We start from the raw sequence: 18,005 nt of genomic DNA on the forward strand, positions 1-18,005 counted from the left end.
AATAGCTCAACGTGACAGAAGTGCAACCCTTCCGCGTATTGCTGCAGATTTCAGTGCTGAGCCCTCAGCAAGTGTCAGCGTGCGAACCATTCAATGAAACATCATCGATATGGGCTTTCGGGGCCGATGGCCCACTCGTGTACCAGTACCCTTGATAACTGCCGGCCGGGGTGGCCGAGCGGTTCTAGGCGCTACAGTCTGGAACCGCGCGACCGCTGCGGTAGCAGGTTCGATCCTGCCTCGGGCATGGATGTGTGTGATGTCCTTAGGTTAGTTAGGATTAAGTAGTTGTAAGTTCTAGGGGACTGATGACCTCAGAAGTTAAGTCCCATAGTGCTCAGATCCATTTGAACAATTTTGAATCCTTGATAACTACACGATACAAAGCTTTTCGCCTGGCCTGAGCCCGTCAACGTAGACATTTGACCGTTGATGACAGGAAACATGTTTAAAATTATATTGACCGGACGGACATTACGGGTACAGAGGCAACCTCGAGAATCTATGGACGCTGCATGGCAGCAGGGGACTGTTCAAGCTGGTGGAGGATCTATAATGGTGTGGGGCGTGTGCAGTTGGAGTGATATGGGACCCCTGATACGTTTAGATACGACTCTGACAGATGAAACGTAGGTAAGCATCCTGTCTGACCACTTGTATCCATTCATGTCCATTTTGCATTCCGACGGACTTGGCAAATCCAGCAGGAAGCAGGACAATGTGACACTCCAAACACCCAGAATTGCTACAGAGTGGCTCCAGGAACACTACTCTGAGTTTAAACACTTCCGCTGACTACCAAACTCTCCAGACATGAACATTATTGGGCATATCTGGGATGCCTTGCAGCGTGCTGTTCAGAAGAGATCTCCACCCCCTCGCACTCTTATGGATTTGTGGATAGCTCTGCAGGATTCATGGTGTCAATTCCCTACAGCACTACTTCAGACATTAGTAGAGTCCATGTCACGTCGTGTTGCGGCACTTCTCCGTACTCGCGGGAACCTACGCCATATTAGACAGGTGTACCACTTTGTTTGGCTCTTCGGTGTAACTTGCTTCTGTTATTTAGGCACGTCAAACATTTTGTGACATTTCAGTTTGCACTTGATAACGGGTATAAAGCAGAAATCATGATCGTCTGAAATACATGAGTCAGACTAAGAGCAGCCGACCAGTTGCAAAGGATACAGTAATCTTTACCTAGGTTTCAATAGATATAAATCTATCTTCTTCAGAAGACGGCAATATTATAACATGAAGTGATATGCCCTTATCGTTTAGGCAAACATCTGCATAGTTACATTAATCATATGCAGATGTTTGCCTAAACGATAAGGACATATCACTTCATGTTATAATATTGCCGTCTTCTGAAGAAGATAGATTTATATCTATTGAAACCTAGGTAAAGATTACTTTATCCTTTGCAACTGGTCGGCTGCTCTTAGTCTGATTTACGTGGAACCGTTGCTGTAGCGCAGCTATGTTTAAAGTACTGAAATACATGAGTAGTAATATACGTATTAGAGGGAGAAATTTCTTTCAAAACGGTTTTGTATGCAGCTGGAATGCCATAAGTCGGCGCCTATACTTGCGAACTCGTGTACTCGCCTTCATTCCGAGCCAGTTGAGTCCATTTGTGCCCGATAACAGACTCAGATGACGAGAGGGCCGCGGCGGAGACTCACGAGCACACGGAGACGGCGAGTTCGGAAATGGCGTCACAGAACTCGCTGGCAAGTTTAAAGTAAGTATACGAGGTTCATTTCTGATCTCCATCAGACGGGTCTAGGAGGAGGGACAAGGCTGAAGAAGTACGCTGACACCTCAGTGCAGTCGTCTCGGGAGCCTGACGAACAAACCTATCTACCTTACCACAAACCCACCAGATTGCCCACAATACCAGCTAGGCTGCTTCAGACTACGTACTTGCTTATGGTCTGGACCGACCAAGACATTTAAGACCGCCACGTAACACCACGCTACAACAGCCTTGATAACGGCTTCACTGAATGAGCAAGTGAGTCCACGAATTCCTTCAAGTACGCCATATCATGCTGAAGCCGATCATTGATGATTAGATCCAGTAGAGCTACAAAAAGTGCTGGAATGTCGTGCCTTACGTTTTTCCCGCTGTTTCAAACAGCGCTAGACGTTGTCTATGAGATTAAGAAGGGGTGATTTTGGGGGCCAGTAGAGGTGTGATAGAATGCTTGAGTGTTTGTCAAAACAGCCCTATGACCACGGCTGTTGTCATCTTGGAAGGCGGGAGTGCCCACAGCATACTCTCTACGAAGATGCAGAAGTATCCTTCCAGATATATAACATTTTCTATAAGTCCAGAAGTGTGTAAACATACGCACTGAGTGTAGAATGCTTGGTTGTAAGGTATTTCGTCTGCAAAGTTAGGTGTACAGTCCTGCTCATCCTGTTATTATTATTATGTAATATACACTCCTGGAAATGGAAAAAAGAACACATTGACACCGGTGTGTCAGACCCACCATACTTGCTCCGGACACTGCGAGAGGGCTGTACAAGCAATGATCACACGCACGGCACAGCGGACACACCAGGAACCGCGGTGTTGGCCGTCGAATGGCGCTAGCTGCGCAGCATTTGTGTACCGCTGCCGTCAGTGTCAGCCAGTTTGCCGTGGCATACGGAGCTCCATCGCAGTCTTTAACACTGGTAGCATGCCGCGACAGCGTGGACGTGAACCGTATGTGCAGTTGACGGATTTTGAGCGAGGGCGTATAGTGGGCATGCGGGAGGCCGGGTGGACGTACCGCCGAATTGCGCAACACGTGGGGTGTGAGGTCTCCACAGTACATCGATGTTGTCGCCAGTGGTCGGCGGAAGGTGCACGTGCCCGTCGACCTGGGACCGGACCGCAGCGACGCACGGATGCACGCCAAGACCGTAGGATCCTACGCAGTGCTGTAGGGGACCGCACCGCCACTTCCCAGCAAATTAGGGACACTGTTGCTCCTGGGGTATCGGCGAGGACCATTCGCAACCGTCTCCATGAAGCTGGGCTACGGTCCCGCACACCGTTAGGCCGTCTTCCGCTCACGCCCCAACATCGTGCAGCCCGCCTCCAGTGGTGTCGCGACAGGCGTGAATGGAGGGACGAATGGAGACGTGTCGTCTTCAGCGATGAGAGTCGCTTCTGCCTTGGTGCCAATGATGGTCGTATGCGTGTTTGGCGCCGTGCAGGTGAGCGCCACAATCAGGACTGCATACGACCGAGGCACACAGGGCCAACACCCGGCATCATGGTGTGGGGAGCGATCTCCTACACTGGCCGTTCACCACTGGTGATCGTCGAGGGGACACTGAATAGTGCACGGTACATCCAAACTGTCATCGAACCGATCGTTCTACCATTCCTAGACCGGCAAGGGAACTTGCTGTTCCAACAGGACAATGCACGTCCGCATGTATCCCGTGCCACCCAACGTGCTCTAGAAGGTGTAAGTCAACTACCCTGGCCAGCAAGATCTCCGGATCTGTCCCCCATTGAGCATGTTTGGGACTGGATGAAGCGTCGTCTCACGCGGTCTGCACGTCCAGCACGAACGCTGGTCCAACTGAGGCGCCAGGTGGAAATGGCATGGCAAGCCGTTCCACAGGACTACATCCAGCATCTCTACGATCGTCTCCATGGGAGAATAGCAGCCTGCATTGCTGCGAAAGGTGGATATACACTGTACTAGTGCCGACATTGTGCATGCTCTGTTGCCTGTGTCTATGTGCTTGTGGTTCTGTCAGTGTGATTATGTGATGTATCTGACTCCAGGAGTGTGTCAATAAAGTTTCCCCTTCCTGGGACAATGAATTCACGGTGTTCTTATTTCAATTTCCAGGAGTGTACTTATTCAGTTAATATATAAATTTATTGCATTGATAGAAGGACAAGAAATGAAAATAAATTACGTAGCTACAATCCTACATTTTAAAGCTGTGATGAGGTATTCATCTCCTTCAGTCATTCCCATTACATCACACGCAAATCTTCCGGTTTCACCCGCTCACCATACCCATCAGAATTTTGCCGTCTCACTCATACATCTTCTTAGAATACAGGGTTAAGCTAGAGCTCTCGCCAGACATGACTGCACTCACAAAGCACGAGCGTCAGGGTGCAATTCTTGGCCACACCCGACACAATAACTGTATTGATATGAATACTTCCTGTTTGTAGCGTTCAGTAAATTTTAAGTACAGTCACTTTGTTAACCATATTTGGTGTCGTCAAAAGCTGCTATTCAACCAGCAACTATGGAAAGATGAAACCTGCAAAACCTGTCAAACAGGCCATTAGTTTATAAGTAAATCCAAATGATAACAGCGCCTATATTCATCACCAGATACAACGATGGAAGGGATGGTTTTCATAGTCCATCCTGACTGGTGGTTAGCTGTCATCTCATTGTACATTTGGTAATGACAGTGGGTGTCATGCATTATAGAGAGTTAACGCCATGTTATATCGTTCTTTGAGGTATGAAGAAGTGTGGCAAAAATAGATAAAACACAAATAAACAGTTTTATCCGTCAGGTCTCAAATTAAAATGTTCCACTACAATAAAATTTAGTTCTGGAAATACGTGTACAGGGTTTCCAATACATTTTTCGCATTATAAAATGAACTGAAATTATTAACAGAAAGTTAGCCCAGTTATTTCCATAAGGTGGGACACCTGTAATCACGAATCAAGTAAATATGCATCTACAACGTTTTCTTGATTTGCGGTTCCGCAACCATAATAAACAGTTTCCCAATTACTCATACTGTGATGTGCTGGTATTTAATAGGTCGTCTTACAGAGAACGTGGTAGTCTCTATAAGTCAGTAAAACATTACTGTAAAAATACATTAAAAACTGAAACACATCATATTAATGTTCCACAATAACATTCATTTTTTACTTTTCTGTGAACGGTTAAACTGTGCATTTCAGTTTTTAATATGTGTGTGTTCCTTCGAGTTCCAACCGAATATTCCATAAATGTTATTGCAAATATTTTAATATCAGAAGTGGGAAATGACATTTCAGCCAAATATGGAGTGGCTGAAAGAACATTTCTATCGAAATTCTGTTGATAATTACATTTTGAATTATCAGGGTTACATCCCTAAAACAAAGGAGGGAAAGAAGCAAAGACGTTTGCTAAAACGTAGTAGTTTCATTTGTCAACAAAACTTCGAACATATTTATAGACAAATAGATGTCAAAATCCTTTTTTGTGGAAGTAAAAAGTGACAAACGCCCACTCGTCCCCTCAGTAGTAAGCTGAATGATAAACATGTCGATGTAACGTTGTTGTTCATCATTCCTTTATGTCTCTAGCCACCTACTGGAAAATATTTCGTACAGACACCTTGCAACTAAAGTTAATACGCAAATTTTATTGTATAAATAAAGACTGTGAAACATAGGATCAACAACTGCTATTAAACGCCAGGCACTTGAAAAGGTAGGGTGGTTCGAGTTTCATGTCCCGTCAACATCTAAGTCGTTAGGGATAGAACAGAATCTCATTTGGACGAGGTTGGAAAAGAGATACCAAGTGAATTAGGAAAGGCAAGAAAACTTTCAGTCAGGATATCCGGATTAGGGCCACGCACCTCCCTAATGGAAATCCACAGACTTAACCAAGGTGTTACCTCGTTCGGTCTATGATTTAAGTAGAGGTCGAAATTCATCATCATTAGTAAATGAAGAAAGAACAGTCCCATATCTCTGGTCTCCTGTATTGTACATGAACCACAGGCAATATACAGTAAATCAAATTATAGTCTCGAAATTCTGAGTTACTACCCGGCAGAAATAAGAACTGGCTCTTTCGTCTTCACAAGACTCCATTGATGGACTAATTTGGAAGATCTGCAAGGCCATTGTTTGCTACTGACCTCGAAATTAATACAGCAAGGGTAAAACTGTTTGTATGATAGTAATCAAGTAAGATTTATGAACTGGTCGATAGTGCTTGAAAACCAACAGTGGTTTCTTCGTCTTTGACGCAAAACACGTACGGTACGATATATCCCAGAGTCCGTGGCACGAGCAGGCCACAGCTTTCACATCGGATTTCGGCACAGCTTCTCTGCCGTCCATCGGAGCGGCATATCGCCCGCCGCAACGAGCCGGAAACAATGACGTCGCCTGACCTTTTCCAAGGGGAAGGGAAGTTTCCACTGTGACCTTAGGCAGTCTTGTAGAACTAGACTGCAAGTACTGCTGCAGCTGAATTCTTTGGACCCAGTACAATGCGAACATTTGTACAGGTGTCGCAGCTATCCAATCTGTATGAGGCAGTCAAATGAAAAAGAGACAGATGCAAAAAAAAGAAAGTGAACTGTTCACTATTTCAAAAGCAGTCACCATAACTGCTAATAAAATTATCCCACTGTGAAACAAGAGGGTCAGTGCCTTTATGGAAAAATGTTTGCGATTGCCTGTGGAACAATGATTGTATCCAGGCGTGCACTTCTTCGTCCGCGGCAAATCGACGGCCAAGAATGTCTTTCTTCGCAGTTCCAGAAATATGGGATTGCATGGGGAGCGATCGGGACTGTATGGAGGATCCGCAAAATATACTATCATGTCTGCCTAACAGACTTTGCACAGATCCAGATTTAGCTTTTCCGTGATTTCGTCAAGTCACGCGAGTTTAGACTGGAATGTTTCCTTTGAAAGGGGTCAGCAGATTATTCCCCGTCCTTTCCCAGTCCGCCTCCAATGACCTCGTCGTTAACGTGATGTGAAACCCTGATGTTCCACCTACTGTTCTCTCATTTATTTCTGATGAACTCGACTTTTTCGACCGAAAATTAAGTAGTATCAGGCGACATTTTTTAGAATGTTTTCAGTTTTTGTGTTTGCAATTAGGTAATTAGTTTGTTTAGTCACATGGATAGTTTTCAGTCCTTTCAGGTTCTTCTAGTATATTAGTGAGCAAGATCAGCATTTTTATAGTTGTTTAATTGTCTGTACCTCATTTTGATGGAGAGGAAGTGTCGTACTAGTAGGTGATCATTAACTGCATATCACATAATTAATAAAATGTCCGGGCTATTATACCGTGGTCGAATGGAATTCACTTTAATACCCGACGTTTCGTCTCCATCTGCGGAAGACATTTTCAAGGAGGACCGTAGCATTGTTGAACATCCGAATCACACTCTGACTTGCTACTGACTACAGCAAAGTACCGCTTCCGCGAGCTTACGCTCAGTGGCGTGACATCTCATGTTTTGAATACGCGAGTACAGTTGGCCGTTGTCGACTGCAGTCGTCCGTTGTTCTCACCCCGTGGTGGAAGACCGGTACACATCTTCTTAAGCACTGGAATCCAAATGTTATTCAATTTCACGCTCTCCTCCTTCCTACTGAAATTTCTGGGTTGTTTTGCAATCTCTATCACCTCTCTGTATAGCCTTCCATGGTATCGGCTTGTGGCTGCCAGTACTTGAGTCCTATTAAAATGAATGTGGTGGTCTCCTGCCTGTATGGCATTTTCCGCAACAGCTGATCTGTCAGTCTCCCCTCTTCTGTAGTCGCCCTTGTGTTCTTCGAGTCGTTTTTTGACGTTGTTTTCGTAGTACCCACTTACACCTTCCCACAAGTACATGGAATCCTATAAATTCCAGCTTCTTCGAGCGGTTGGCAAGCATTCTTGGCCGATTGTAGATGATGTTGTATCTTCCTTGTAGGTGTGGAAATTACCGCCATGTTCCGATTTTTCGAAATGTATATGATCAGCTGTGGTAAGAACTGCGAGAGACTTTCAGTAAGTAACGCTACAGTTTTTTTCTGAAAGCAGCTTGGTCTTATTCAGGATTCCAATATACCATATTATTTCCTACTTGTTTGGCTGCAAAACCCTACTTTTCAACATAATCTCCGTTCAGTGCGACGGCCTTACGCCACCTTAATGAGATAGCCTGTATCCCCGCATGGTACCACTCTACTGGCCGGCGTTGGAGCCAACGTCTTGCTCCATCAGTAATCTACCCATCATCCACGTTCTGATTGCCGTGGAGCGCATTGTTTACTGGGCCAAACAGATGGAAGCCGGCAGGTGCGAGATCCGGGCTGTGGGGTTGGTGACGAAGAGCAGTCCAGTGAAGTTTTGAGACTCCTGTCCGGTGCACAGGCTTGTGTGAAGCCTTGCGTTCTCGTGGAGAAATTCGTTTGCATTTTTGTAGCGACTGACACGATGAGGTTTCTTCAGAGTCCATCGTTGCGCCATCAGGGAATAATTCCTTCACAATCCCAGAAGACCGATGTCATGACTTTACTGGCTGAGTGTGCATCTTTTAAGTTTTTCTTCGGAGGGAAGGTGGCATGCTGCCACTCTGCCAATTGTCATTTTGAAGTGGTAAATCCCTGTTTCATCACTTGAGACGACGTTCAACAAAAAACTGTCGCAATAGGCCTCGTAACGAACAACAAATTTCTACACAGTGGTCCTTCGTTGCTCCCTTTGGTCTTCTGCCAGGCGGTGAGGAACCCAGCGGTACAGAGACGTCCAATTGCGCAGCGAGGTGTTCGATTGTAATCCGTCGATCATCTCGAACGAGAGTGTCCGCACGTTCCAAAATTGCAGGACTCACAGCTGTGTGCGGCTGGCCGACACGTAGGAGATCGGACAGGTTTGAGCGACCTTGTTGCAATGAGGACAGATGCCTCGTTCACCGACTCACCATGCTTTTGTTCACTACTAGATCTCCGTAGACATTCCGAAAGCGCCTATGAATAATACGATGCTCTGGTTTTCCGCCAAAACAAACTAATGACATCTCTCTTCTTGAAACGCACTTCTGTTACAGACGCCATTCTGAAGGCTACGTAAAGTGCCGCCACCTATTGGAACTTCGCGAAACTATAGAGACTGAAGCGGGAATATTCCACGATGTCCCACAACAAATTCTGCATTTTTTCAACAGAAATTTGACGAGAAGAATATGTGTTGCATTACTTATTGAATGCCCTTCGATTCCCATACAAGATAATGGCGAAGAAAGTATTACTTATACTCGTTGTCGTTACGCTGTCAATTTTACTCTTAGGATTATTTCTTACTCTTAATCTGTGGAGTGAGAAGCGAATAATACGTCGCTGAACCACATGCTAATTATGGATTCCATAAAAGTTGTTCACTTTGACCGTGTGTAGCCATGGCTTCGCAGCTGTGTTCTTCTGCAGTTGTCCATTGAATCTTGCTTGGAGTTTTCCAGTCCACTGCCGTCTAGCTTCTCTGTATGAAGTGGCCTCTACGTCTGATAAGGGTATGTCAATATTTCTGAGATCACCCTTCTTACGCGTAGTCTTCTTTTCTAAATTCCATCAGTAAAAGAAACGGGAAGAAACCTTAATACTAGGAATACCCTGTGGGTCATTTTTGACCCACGAGGGTCCGTCGAGGGTCCTACCCCCTCCATAATTATCGCAGGACCAAACGCTCCCATTACTTTTAATCATTTATGGGGTAGTACATCTCCCCAAAATTTCATGCCCGTAGCCCACTAGAAGAATGAAAAATTTACCTGTTGTACCCATTGTCTGTTTAACGCAATTTGGTATCAATAACACTGGCTTTCAGACTTTAAATAGTTTCTGGGCGTGCCTAAATGTTACTCATGAAATTCTGGAGTACATTGAGACACTTTAGGAAAAATATAACGCGAAATATGATGAATTCTGAGGACGGACGATGCTTTATATGAACGCGACTTCCGGTGCTCTACCGACTGGCAACATGCAGAATCACGCCATTGTCAGCTGTAGATTGAATCGTATGTGTGTGTTAGAATTCTTCGTAACCGGTGAGAGATAGGAAATGATGGCGGGCGATAAGTGCAAGAAGGACAACGATTCGTTCAATTGGAAACTGCTGACTCAAGTGATTCAGAATCGTCATATGAACAGGAAGCAAAATTTTTATCCATCTGCCAATGGCCTACCTCTTGTCCAACGTAAGCATGAACCATTCTACCAATTTTTTGAACCAGCGAGCGCGCATCGTGATGCAGCAGCTCATCGTGGACGAGGAGAGGAGGCGCCGTGCAGCATCCACTCCCTGGCGATGAATTGGGGAGTTTCGATGCTGCCAAGTGAACTCGGATTGAGCCACCTGACACAGCAGGTACGCGTAGCGCCTACAATGTGTTGCGGGATATGCAGGGGCCGAAGAGACACACCAAATGACGTGTTACAGATCACTCACCGCTCCATGCGTTGCAGCGACCCAATATTGAAACTGATGGAAAAGAGTAACGAAGAAAAGGTCGCAGCACACTTGTTAATAATGAGTGGTCCCTATGCCTGGAAAAACTAGATTCTTTCATTAGATTACTCTGCGCTTGTGGTACATATGTTGCTTGGGGTATTTCATACAAATTCTTATTGAGCAATACGTGGGAATTCTTTTATTTCAAAGCACCATTGCAAGGAACAGATGTACAGAAATATACTGTCATCTTAGGTTCGATTCTATGTCATCAAGGAGACAACAGGAGAAAACTGATAACGTTTGCCTTGCTTCATAAATATAGAATATGACTACTGACAACTAAATATGGAATATAACTGCTGCATGCCATGTGAGAACATTACTGCCGACAAACAGCTGTTTCCTTGCTAGTGGACGAGCCCCTTTATACAGCACATGCTGAGTAAACCTGATAAGTATGGGATACATTACTGGCTTTTGTGTGAAGCTGACAAGCCTACTTTCTGAACGGATTCTCTTCCGATGGAAAACATGAAACTCGTGATCAGAGCAAGCGCCTTGGTCATGATGTCGTTATGAAGTTGGCACAGCCATTCCTGAATTGTGGTAGTAACATTACGACTGACAACTTCTTCCCCTCCATGAAACTGGTGGATGAGCTGAAACGATAAGTAACAAGTTTAGTTGCATTGTTTGTATCACCCAAAGAAGTCCCTCCTGTGGCGATATAGCTGGCCAAATGACTAGACTCTACTGTTTACGAGCTGGCACTCACCGTTGGTTTGTGCACGTCTTTTACAACATTCTTCACCTTGCCATGATCCAATGCTCACACAGTTTTTAAGTTACTTACCTCTTCGGAGATTTTACCACGAGACTTTATCCTCAGAGAAGCAGATAAGCTTGCTGACCCCTAAAAACTGCAGAGAGGAGCCAATCTCCCCTTGCAGGCACTGTGTACCGTCACAAAGTGGAAACGACGCGTCGTACGCGTATGCAGCATACTTGTACGAGTCGGGCAACAATCGTCTTACACTATACCAAGGACGAAAGAAAAAAAAATCATTGTTCTGAGTAACATGCGTGCTGGATGTCAAGTCAGTAAGAATACTACGAACAAATTCCCAGAAACTGTGAAATTTTATAATGAAACTCAGGATGGACTCGATGTATGAACTGTGAGCCCATTCGAGCTTATACAATTCTGTCCACTGCTTTGTTGCTAAATATTTATAAATACTTATAATTCTATATTGAAATTGTTTGATCTTACGTGTTTGTTTCTCGATTTCAGTAATCAATACTGTACGCAGAGCATTTTAGTCACATGGTTCGTTTTAGAATATTTTACAAACACTAGGTACGTACCTTATTTGTCTATAAAAGTAAAAATACTATTAGTACTCATGTACGCAATAAGCTTTGATTCTGCTTCAATCTTTTTATAAACATGTAACATTGTTTTGATTACCTTTTTTAATGACGTTTCATGAAAGACTAAGGAAATTCTTCTAGACAATTTAAAATAAAAAATGTTTTTTTTTTCTAAAACTTTACTTTTTACAGTGTAATATTCATTTTAGACACCAAATTATTCTTTGGTTACACTTTAGAGTCATCCTGAACTTATTGTTAGCACGGCGAGACCCAAAACACCTGCCAAATACCAATAAAATGAGTAGTTCCTACTGTGGGTCAAAAATCACCCACGAAGTACTTCAAGGGATACGACAAAGTCCGGTACTTGTAGTGTTAATATATTTTATCATAAAAAATCGTCTACAAGCGAACATCAGAGTACAGATATAATTACTATGTGTATATTCAGTTTGTAACACAAAGCCTTTGTCTCCACAATAGAGACTGCCCACACCACGGTTGTCCGTCCTCTGTTAGACTATCGCTGTGCAGTGTAGGATCCTTACAGGGTAGGATTGATGGAGGACATCGGGATAGTCCAAACGAGGGCACTTTATTTCGTACTGTAACGCAACAGGGGAGAGAGTATCACGGATATGACATGCGAGTTGGGGTGGCAATCATTAAAACGACAATTTACTACCCCGAACGTTACAGAAATAGTGTGTAACGTTACAGAAATAGTGTGAAAGTTGTTCGATGAACCCTCTGCAATGTACTAAGTCTGAACTGCAGAGTAGCAAAGTTGATTTAGATGTACTCATAGAATTTAGATATAAAGTTATACAAGAGAGGTATTCCTGAAAATTAGCAAACAGTCCTGCAAATAGTTGGTGGAAAAACATCAGTTTCCTATCAAGCTATTTCTGTCTTGCAAGTCAGAAGGAAGTGTTCTTTCTCACATGTCATCGACAAACGACTGCAGTGACGAGATGCGTCCTTCTCTGACAAAATAGGGCATATATCTGTGCCTAACGGGTTGTCCCCTAGCGCGGGAAACTTTCTCAGAGGCTACAAAGACGGTTAGTTAAATTATCTTATTCTTGACCATGTCTTTATAGTCTTCTAGAAAGTCTTCCACAGTAGAAACAGAAACTTTAGGAACATGAAGGTGCCTTAGACCTTGACGTAATGCCCATAAAACCTTTGTCACCATGGATAAGTTAACGAACAGTTCCAAGCTCAATTTGTCTTTAGTGGCCGGCCGCGGTGGCCGAGCGGCTCTAGGCGCTTCAGTCCGTAACCGCGCCTCTGCTACGGTCGCAGGTTCAAATCCGGCCTCGGGCATGGGTGTGTGTGGTGTCCTTAACTTAGTTAGGTTTAAGTAGCTCTAAGTTCTAGGGGACTGATAACCTCAGATGTTAAGTCCCATAGTCCTCAGAGCCATTTGAACCATTTTTGTCTTTATTGTTGGTCGCTGGCTAGTTCTTAACTGCGATCTCACAAGTTGAAGCTGTAGGCCAAGCGGAAACGGCACTACTCAGTAACAGCTGTGGCCGACAGCTGGTCTGCAGCTCAATTGATTAATGAGGCGTCGCCTACTGCCACGGCATACAACGAAGTCGAAGTTAAGAGTTGATAATGGTAACAACCAACTGAAAAAAATGATTCCTGCCAGTATTATACGATAATGAAAATTCTACAATTCTTACAACATAACTCGCGATATGGAAGATCTGTTAATATACTCACAATGACATCGATTCCAGAACGGATTTTCACAGTTGAATGTCTGAGTGCACTAGTTGTCCATTACTGATGCAGTAGCCGTAAAATATGGAAGAAAATTTCTTGGGATAGATAGCCATTCTCTTTCTGCCACAGACGATTCCTGAGCTTGTTCATTATCAAGTGACAAGCATTTATTAACGTATAAAACTTGCATTTTTAACACATAAAATCGGCGTCTCGTACACAAAACGCATGTTCCTCCACGACACACTAGTTGGCTTAGGAATTTCCAGCTCCTGGACATAGCTATTGTGGCTGCTGAATATTCCTTCATTTGTGAAGGCAGTATCGTCAGTGAACAATATATACGTTCGGAATGTTTACAATGTGAAGTACACACCCCTGTGTTGAGGAAATTTATCAGCTGATACGTTCTTCAGCCTTCTGATACCTGAAACGAAGCTTGTCCGTATCGTCCAGGACATTCCCCACATTGCGTTGCGTTGCAGGCGTGTAGTTTCTGTCTAGTGCTGGGGTTGTCCTCACTGTAGCACCGCTTCCTCGTTCGGAATAGTTTTCACACTACGATGTCGCCGTTTCCTGTTGGACTTGTGTAAGGGATCCGTTTCACGAGGACAGGCATCAATTCTTTGAAATGTGACATGGTTTGGTAACCTCCTCACTGGAAGTCGTTCTCCATACGGGCACCTTGCAGCTGTTTGCTGCATCGTGCCTCTCCGTAAATGACATGAGCGTCAGCTAACTCTGTTAAGGTGTAACCGGCCATCGAGAACCTTTAAACGACAGTAGAAACTCTCATCTAAACACTACATAATATGAACAATAATAACGTAATTGTTTATCCAGGGATGTAGACACCACTAGCAAATTTTAAACTCTACCATTTCTCAAATGGTTCAAATGACTCTAAGCAGTATGGGACTTAACATTTGAGGTCATGAGCCCCCTAGACTTAGAATTACTTAAACCTAACTAACCTAAGGACATGACACACATCCACGCCCGAGGCAGGATTCGAACCTGCGACCGTAGCGGTCGCGCGGCTCCAGACTGAAGCGCCTAGAACCGCTCGGCAACTCCGGCCGGCCTTTCTCAAATGGTTCAAATGGCTCTAAGCAGTATGGGACTTAACATCTGAGGTCATCACCCTAGACTTAGAACTACTTAAACCTAACTAAGGACATCACACACATCCACGTCCGAGGCAGGATTCGAACCTGCGACCGTAGCAGCAGCGCGGTTCCGGATTGAAGCGCTTAGAACCACTCGGTCACATCGGCCGCTTCAACCTTTTCTAGCAGTTAGTTGTGATGTAGATCCGAGGCCAATGTCGACTGGTTGCGTATGCAGCAGTCAAAACAACTCTGGACGTTGAGCTAAGGGAAGTCCAGTGTCAAATGTTTCAAGAACACCTAGCGGGGAATCAGTGCACTTATGGCATTTGCGTCACGTAGCAAATTGTTTCGTTTTATCTTCTCTAATAACCCTATAAATTTTTATACGTAATCCTTTTACACCTTATATATCCAAATACATTTCTTAAGAATTGCATCACTGTGATCGTTAGTTATCTGGTGCAAATTATGTGCGACAAAAACACCGAAACAGGGGTTTACTGGCGGAAGCACCCCAGACAGTGCCGTGATGGGTGGAATGATGATCCTTCAACTGCTGGCTGAGGGAAGGAAGGCTCCCGGAGGCGTCTATCAGGACATCACTTGCTTGGGGGTTCCATCTATGCACCTGGATATAGAAAGGATCGTCGGTGCTGCAGTGAGGAGTAAAAGGCAGCTGCCAGGACACGGGGCAGGGCGCCTCATTGTCAAAAGAAGGTAGTGGAGGAGGTGGCGGCGGATGCGGGGCGTGCATTCGGGCATGGAGCCGGACGTGGTGGTGGCATTCGAGCACTTTATACGTTTGGACCTACGTACCTACAAACAGCCCTACAATACTGCGCGAGGCACCTAACGTTGGGAGAAATGAGAGAGGGGCTCTGAGGAGGGCGGCACTAGAAAACCTAGCAGGATCTGCAGTTGCCCACCTGTAGAGTAGCCCAGAGGGCCTATGATTGTTAAGTGGTAAGGTTCTATAAGTGCTCAAAAATGTCCAAACGAAATGTACCACTTCACCATTTGAGGAAGAATGAAACAGAGGGCTTCAAATATGTTTCATGTCATAGGCTCACAGAAATCAGTGGAGGAAGAGGCCTGGAACTGTGGGCCGTTACTAAAGACCAATGTGCAACGCAAATGGCCAAAACCTGCCAAGGCAGTTAGGGTGGCATCAGTGATGGTAGACACCATGTGTATAGCATAAGGGTACTTTGAGTAAGCATCCTCAATGAGCAATCACTTCGATCCCAGAAACGGGACAGCATAATCAAAATGGATGCAGTCCAGGGGAGGCAGCAGGTAGGCCAGGAGGTGAAAGATTGTGGAGGTGCTCCCTGGTGCTGGGTGCACACTGTGCAGCCACGGACCATTCCTTCAATGTCGCTGTTAATCCATGGCCAGTACACATGTCGGTGATCTAACGCCTTCATGGGAGACATCCTCCTACGTCCCTGATGCAGCAAGCTTAGCAACAAGTAGCTGGGACCACCATCTGATGCAAGTCAGTGCCTGTGCCCAAAAGAATGACATCATATACAACTGAGAGCTTCTGGGGAATATGTTTCCAGGGCTAAGCTCAGTTTCGAACCATCGGGTGATATATGTTGGCTGACTGTAAGTCATGTAGTGGAGGACGTGCCCCAAGATGGGATCCTCACGTGTGGTGGCAACGACACAAGTGGCTGTGATGGGAAAACCGTCTGATGTATGTTGCTGCTTGGTATCGATGTAAAAGCACAGGACTGTCTTTTGGTCGAAATCGAAGTCCACACCAGCAGATAGATGCAACAATACGTCGGCATTGGAATAGTGTTCTTTGAGCTTATACCAAGTGGTATAGTGGATATGGATTCAGGAATAATGTCCAACATTGGAGGCGTTGTTCTATCCGCTCTGCGAGGCCTGAATAATGCCACCAACTGCTTGTGATCCATAATTAGACAGAACATCGCCCCAGAAAGTTAATATGAGAATTCGTAATGGCAACCACTATCGCTAATGCCTCCTTTTCGATGAGGGAACAGTTTCACTGTGCATGGGTCCATGTGTTGGATGCATATGCTTATAGGCTGTTTGGAGCCGTCCCTATTCCTGTGCACCAAGACCGCCACAATACCAATTAGCAGATGTGTCAGCTGACGCAGCCAATGGACGACTAGGAAAGAATGGCGAGAGGCAGACACGGTTTTCAATTGGATAAAATCCCTCTCACACACAGATGTCCAGTTTCAAGACACTCCCTTTTTACAGAACTGATTGAGGGGTCTTTGGGGGCCACATGGGGTTTGCCTGACAACACTTGTAATTCAGGTAGATTTGTTGGGTGGAATAAGGAATCTATTGCAGCAACATCCTGATCAGTGGCTCTGATTCCCTGTTTTATGAGCCAACGTCCCATTTCTGTCTGAAACGACCTGTGTTACTCCATACGAAAATGCAGGCCTTCATCATGCAGCGCCGTAAAAAGGTTGTGGACGTTTTGCAAATTCTGGAGGGTTCTGTAACAAATAGATAATCTAAGTAATTCACGCAAGCTGGAATATGCTACATTAGCGTTCCAGAAAACTTTGGAAAATTATGGGGAGGGGTTTAGCAATGCAAAATGGGAGTGGCTTGTACTATTCACTGAAGAGCCAAAGAAACTCGTACTCCCGCGAAATATCGCGTAGGGTCCCCGCGAGGACGAAGAAGTGCTGCAACACGACGTGGCATGGACTCGAATAATGTCTGAAGTAGTACTGGAATTGACACCATGAATCCTGTAGGGCTGTCCATAAACCTGTAAGAGTACGAGCGGGTGGAGATGTCTTCTGAACAGCACGTTGCAAGGCATCCCAGTTATGTTTAGTAATATTTACTTCAAGCAAATGTTCGAAATGGCGACCCTTTGACGCGACACAAGCTTGGTAACGTCTAACAGTGTTTTGTCGAACTCTTTCAAGGATTCCTGTCATTGCCCTGATGTGACTGGCGACATGTTGAATGCGATCCATTAATTCCTCTTCATTTCTAGGTGGTTCGCGTCCGGGTGGGTGAACTAGAACCTTGAAGAATCCCCACAGGAAAAGGTCCGGTGGCTTGAGGTCTGGTGATCGCGGGGACCATGTCCTTACGAACACATTTGCCAATCACCCCGCCGTCGAAGAGTTCATTTAAATATCCACGCGTAGCACGAGTATTGTGTGCGGGCGCCCCATCATGCTGCCGGGTACAGTTTCTTGCAAAAAGTGAAGATAATGTGCCCCAGTAAGTCGAGGAACTAGACGGACCGGTCCAATCAAATGGTCAACCACAATCCCTGCCCAAATGTTGAGCGAAAATCGTTCCTGGTGTCCGTGGACGTATGTGACGCGAGGATTTCCCCTCGCCCAGTAATGAACGTTTCGAGTGATGTAAAGGCCATCCCGATGGAATGTGCAATCGTCGGTAAAGAACACAATGGCGGGGAAGTCGGAATATCGTGCAACTCGTCGCAGAAACCAGCGGCAAAACCCTAGCCTGCATTCATAGTCCGCCACAGGATTTAGGTCTTCG

The 18,005-nt window shown here is 45.1% G+C and overlaps 1 protein-coding gene across 1 annotated transcript in view; it reads left to right on the plus strand.

Moving 5' to 3' along the window:
- Window positions 1-18,005, plus strand: part of LOC124716520 (WASH complex subunit homolog 1-like) — a 312,571-nt gene that overhangs the window by 188,992 nt on the left and 105,574 nt on the right. The gene's annotated exons all lie outside the window — the stretch shown is intronic.

The sequence above is a fragment of the Schistocerca piceifrons genome, chromosome 1, assembly GCF_021461385.2.
Source record: "Schistocerca piceifrons isolate TAMUIC-IGC-003096 chromosome 1, iqSchPice1.1, whole genome shotgun sequence".
In the NCBI taxonomy this organism is placed as follows: Eukaryota; Metazoa; Arthropoda; class Insecta; order Orthoptera; family Acrididae; genus Schistocerca; species Schistocerca piceifrons.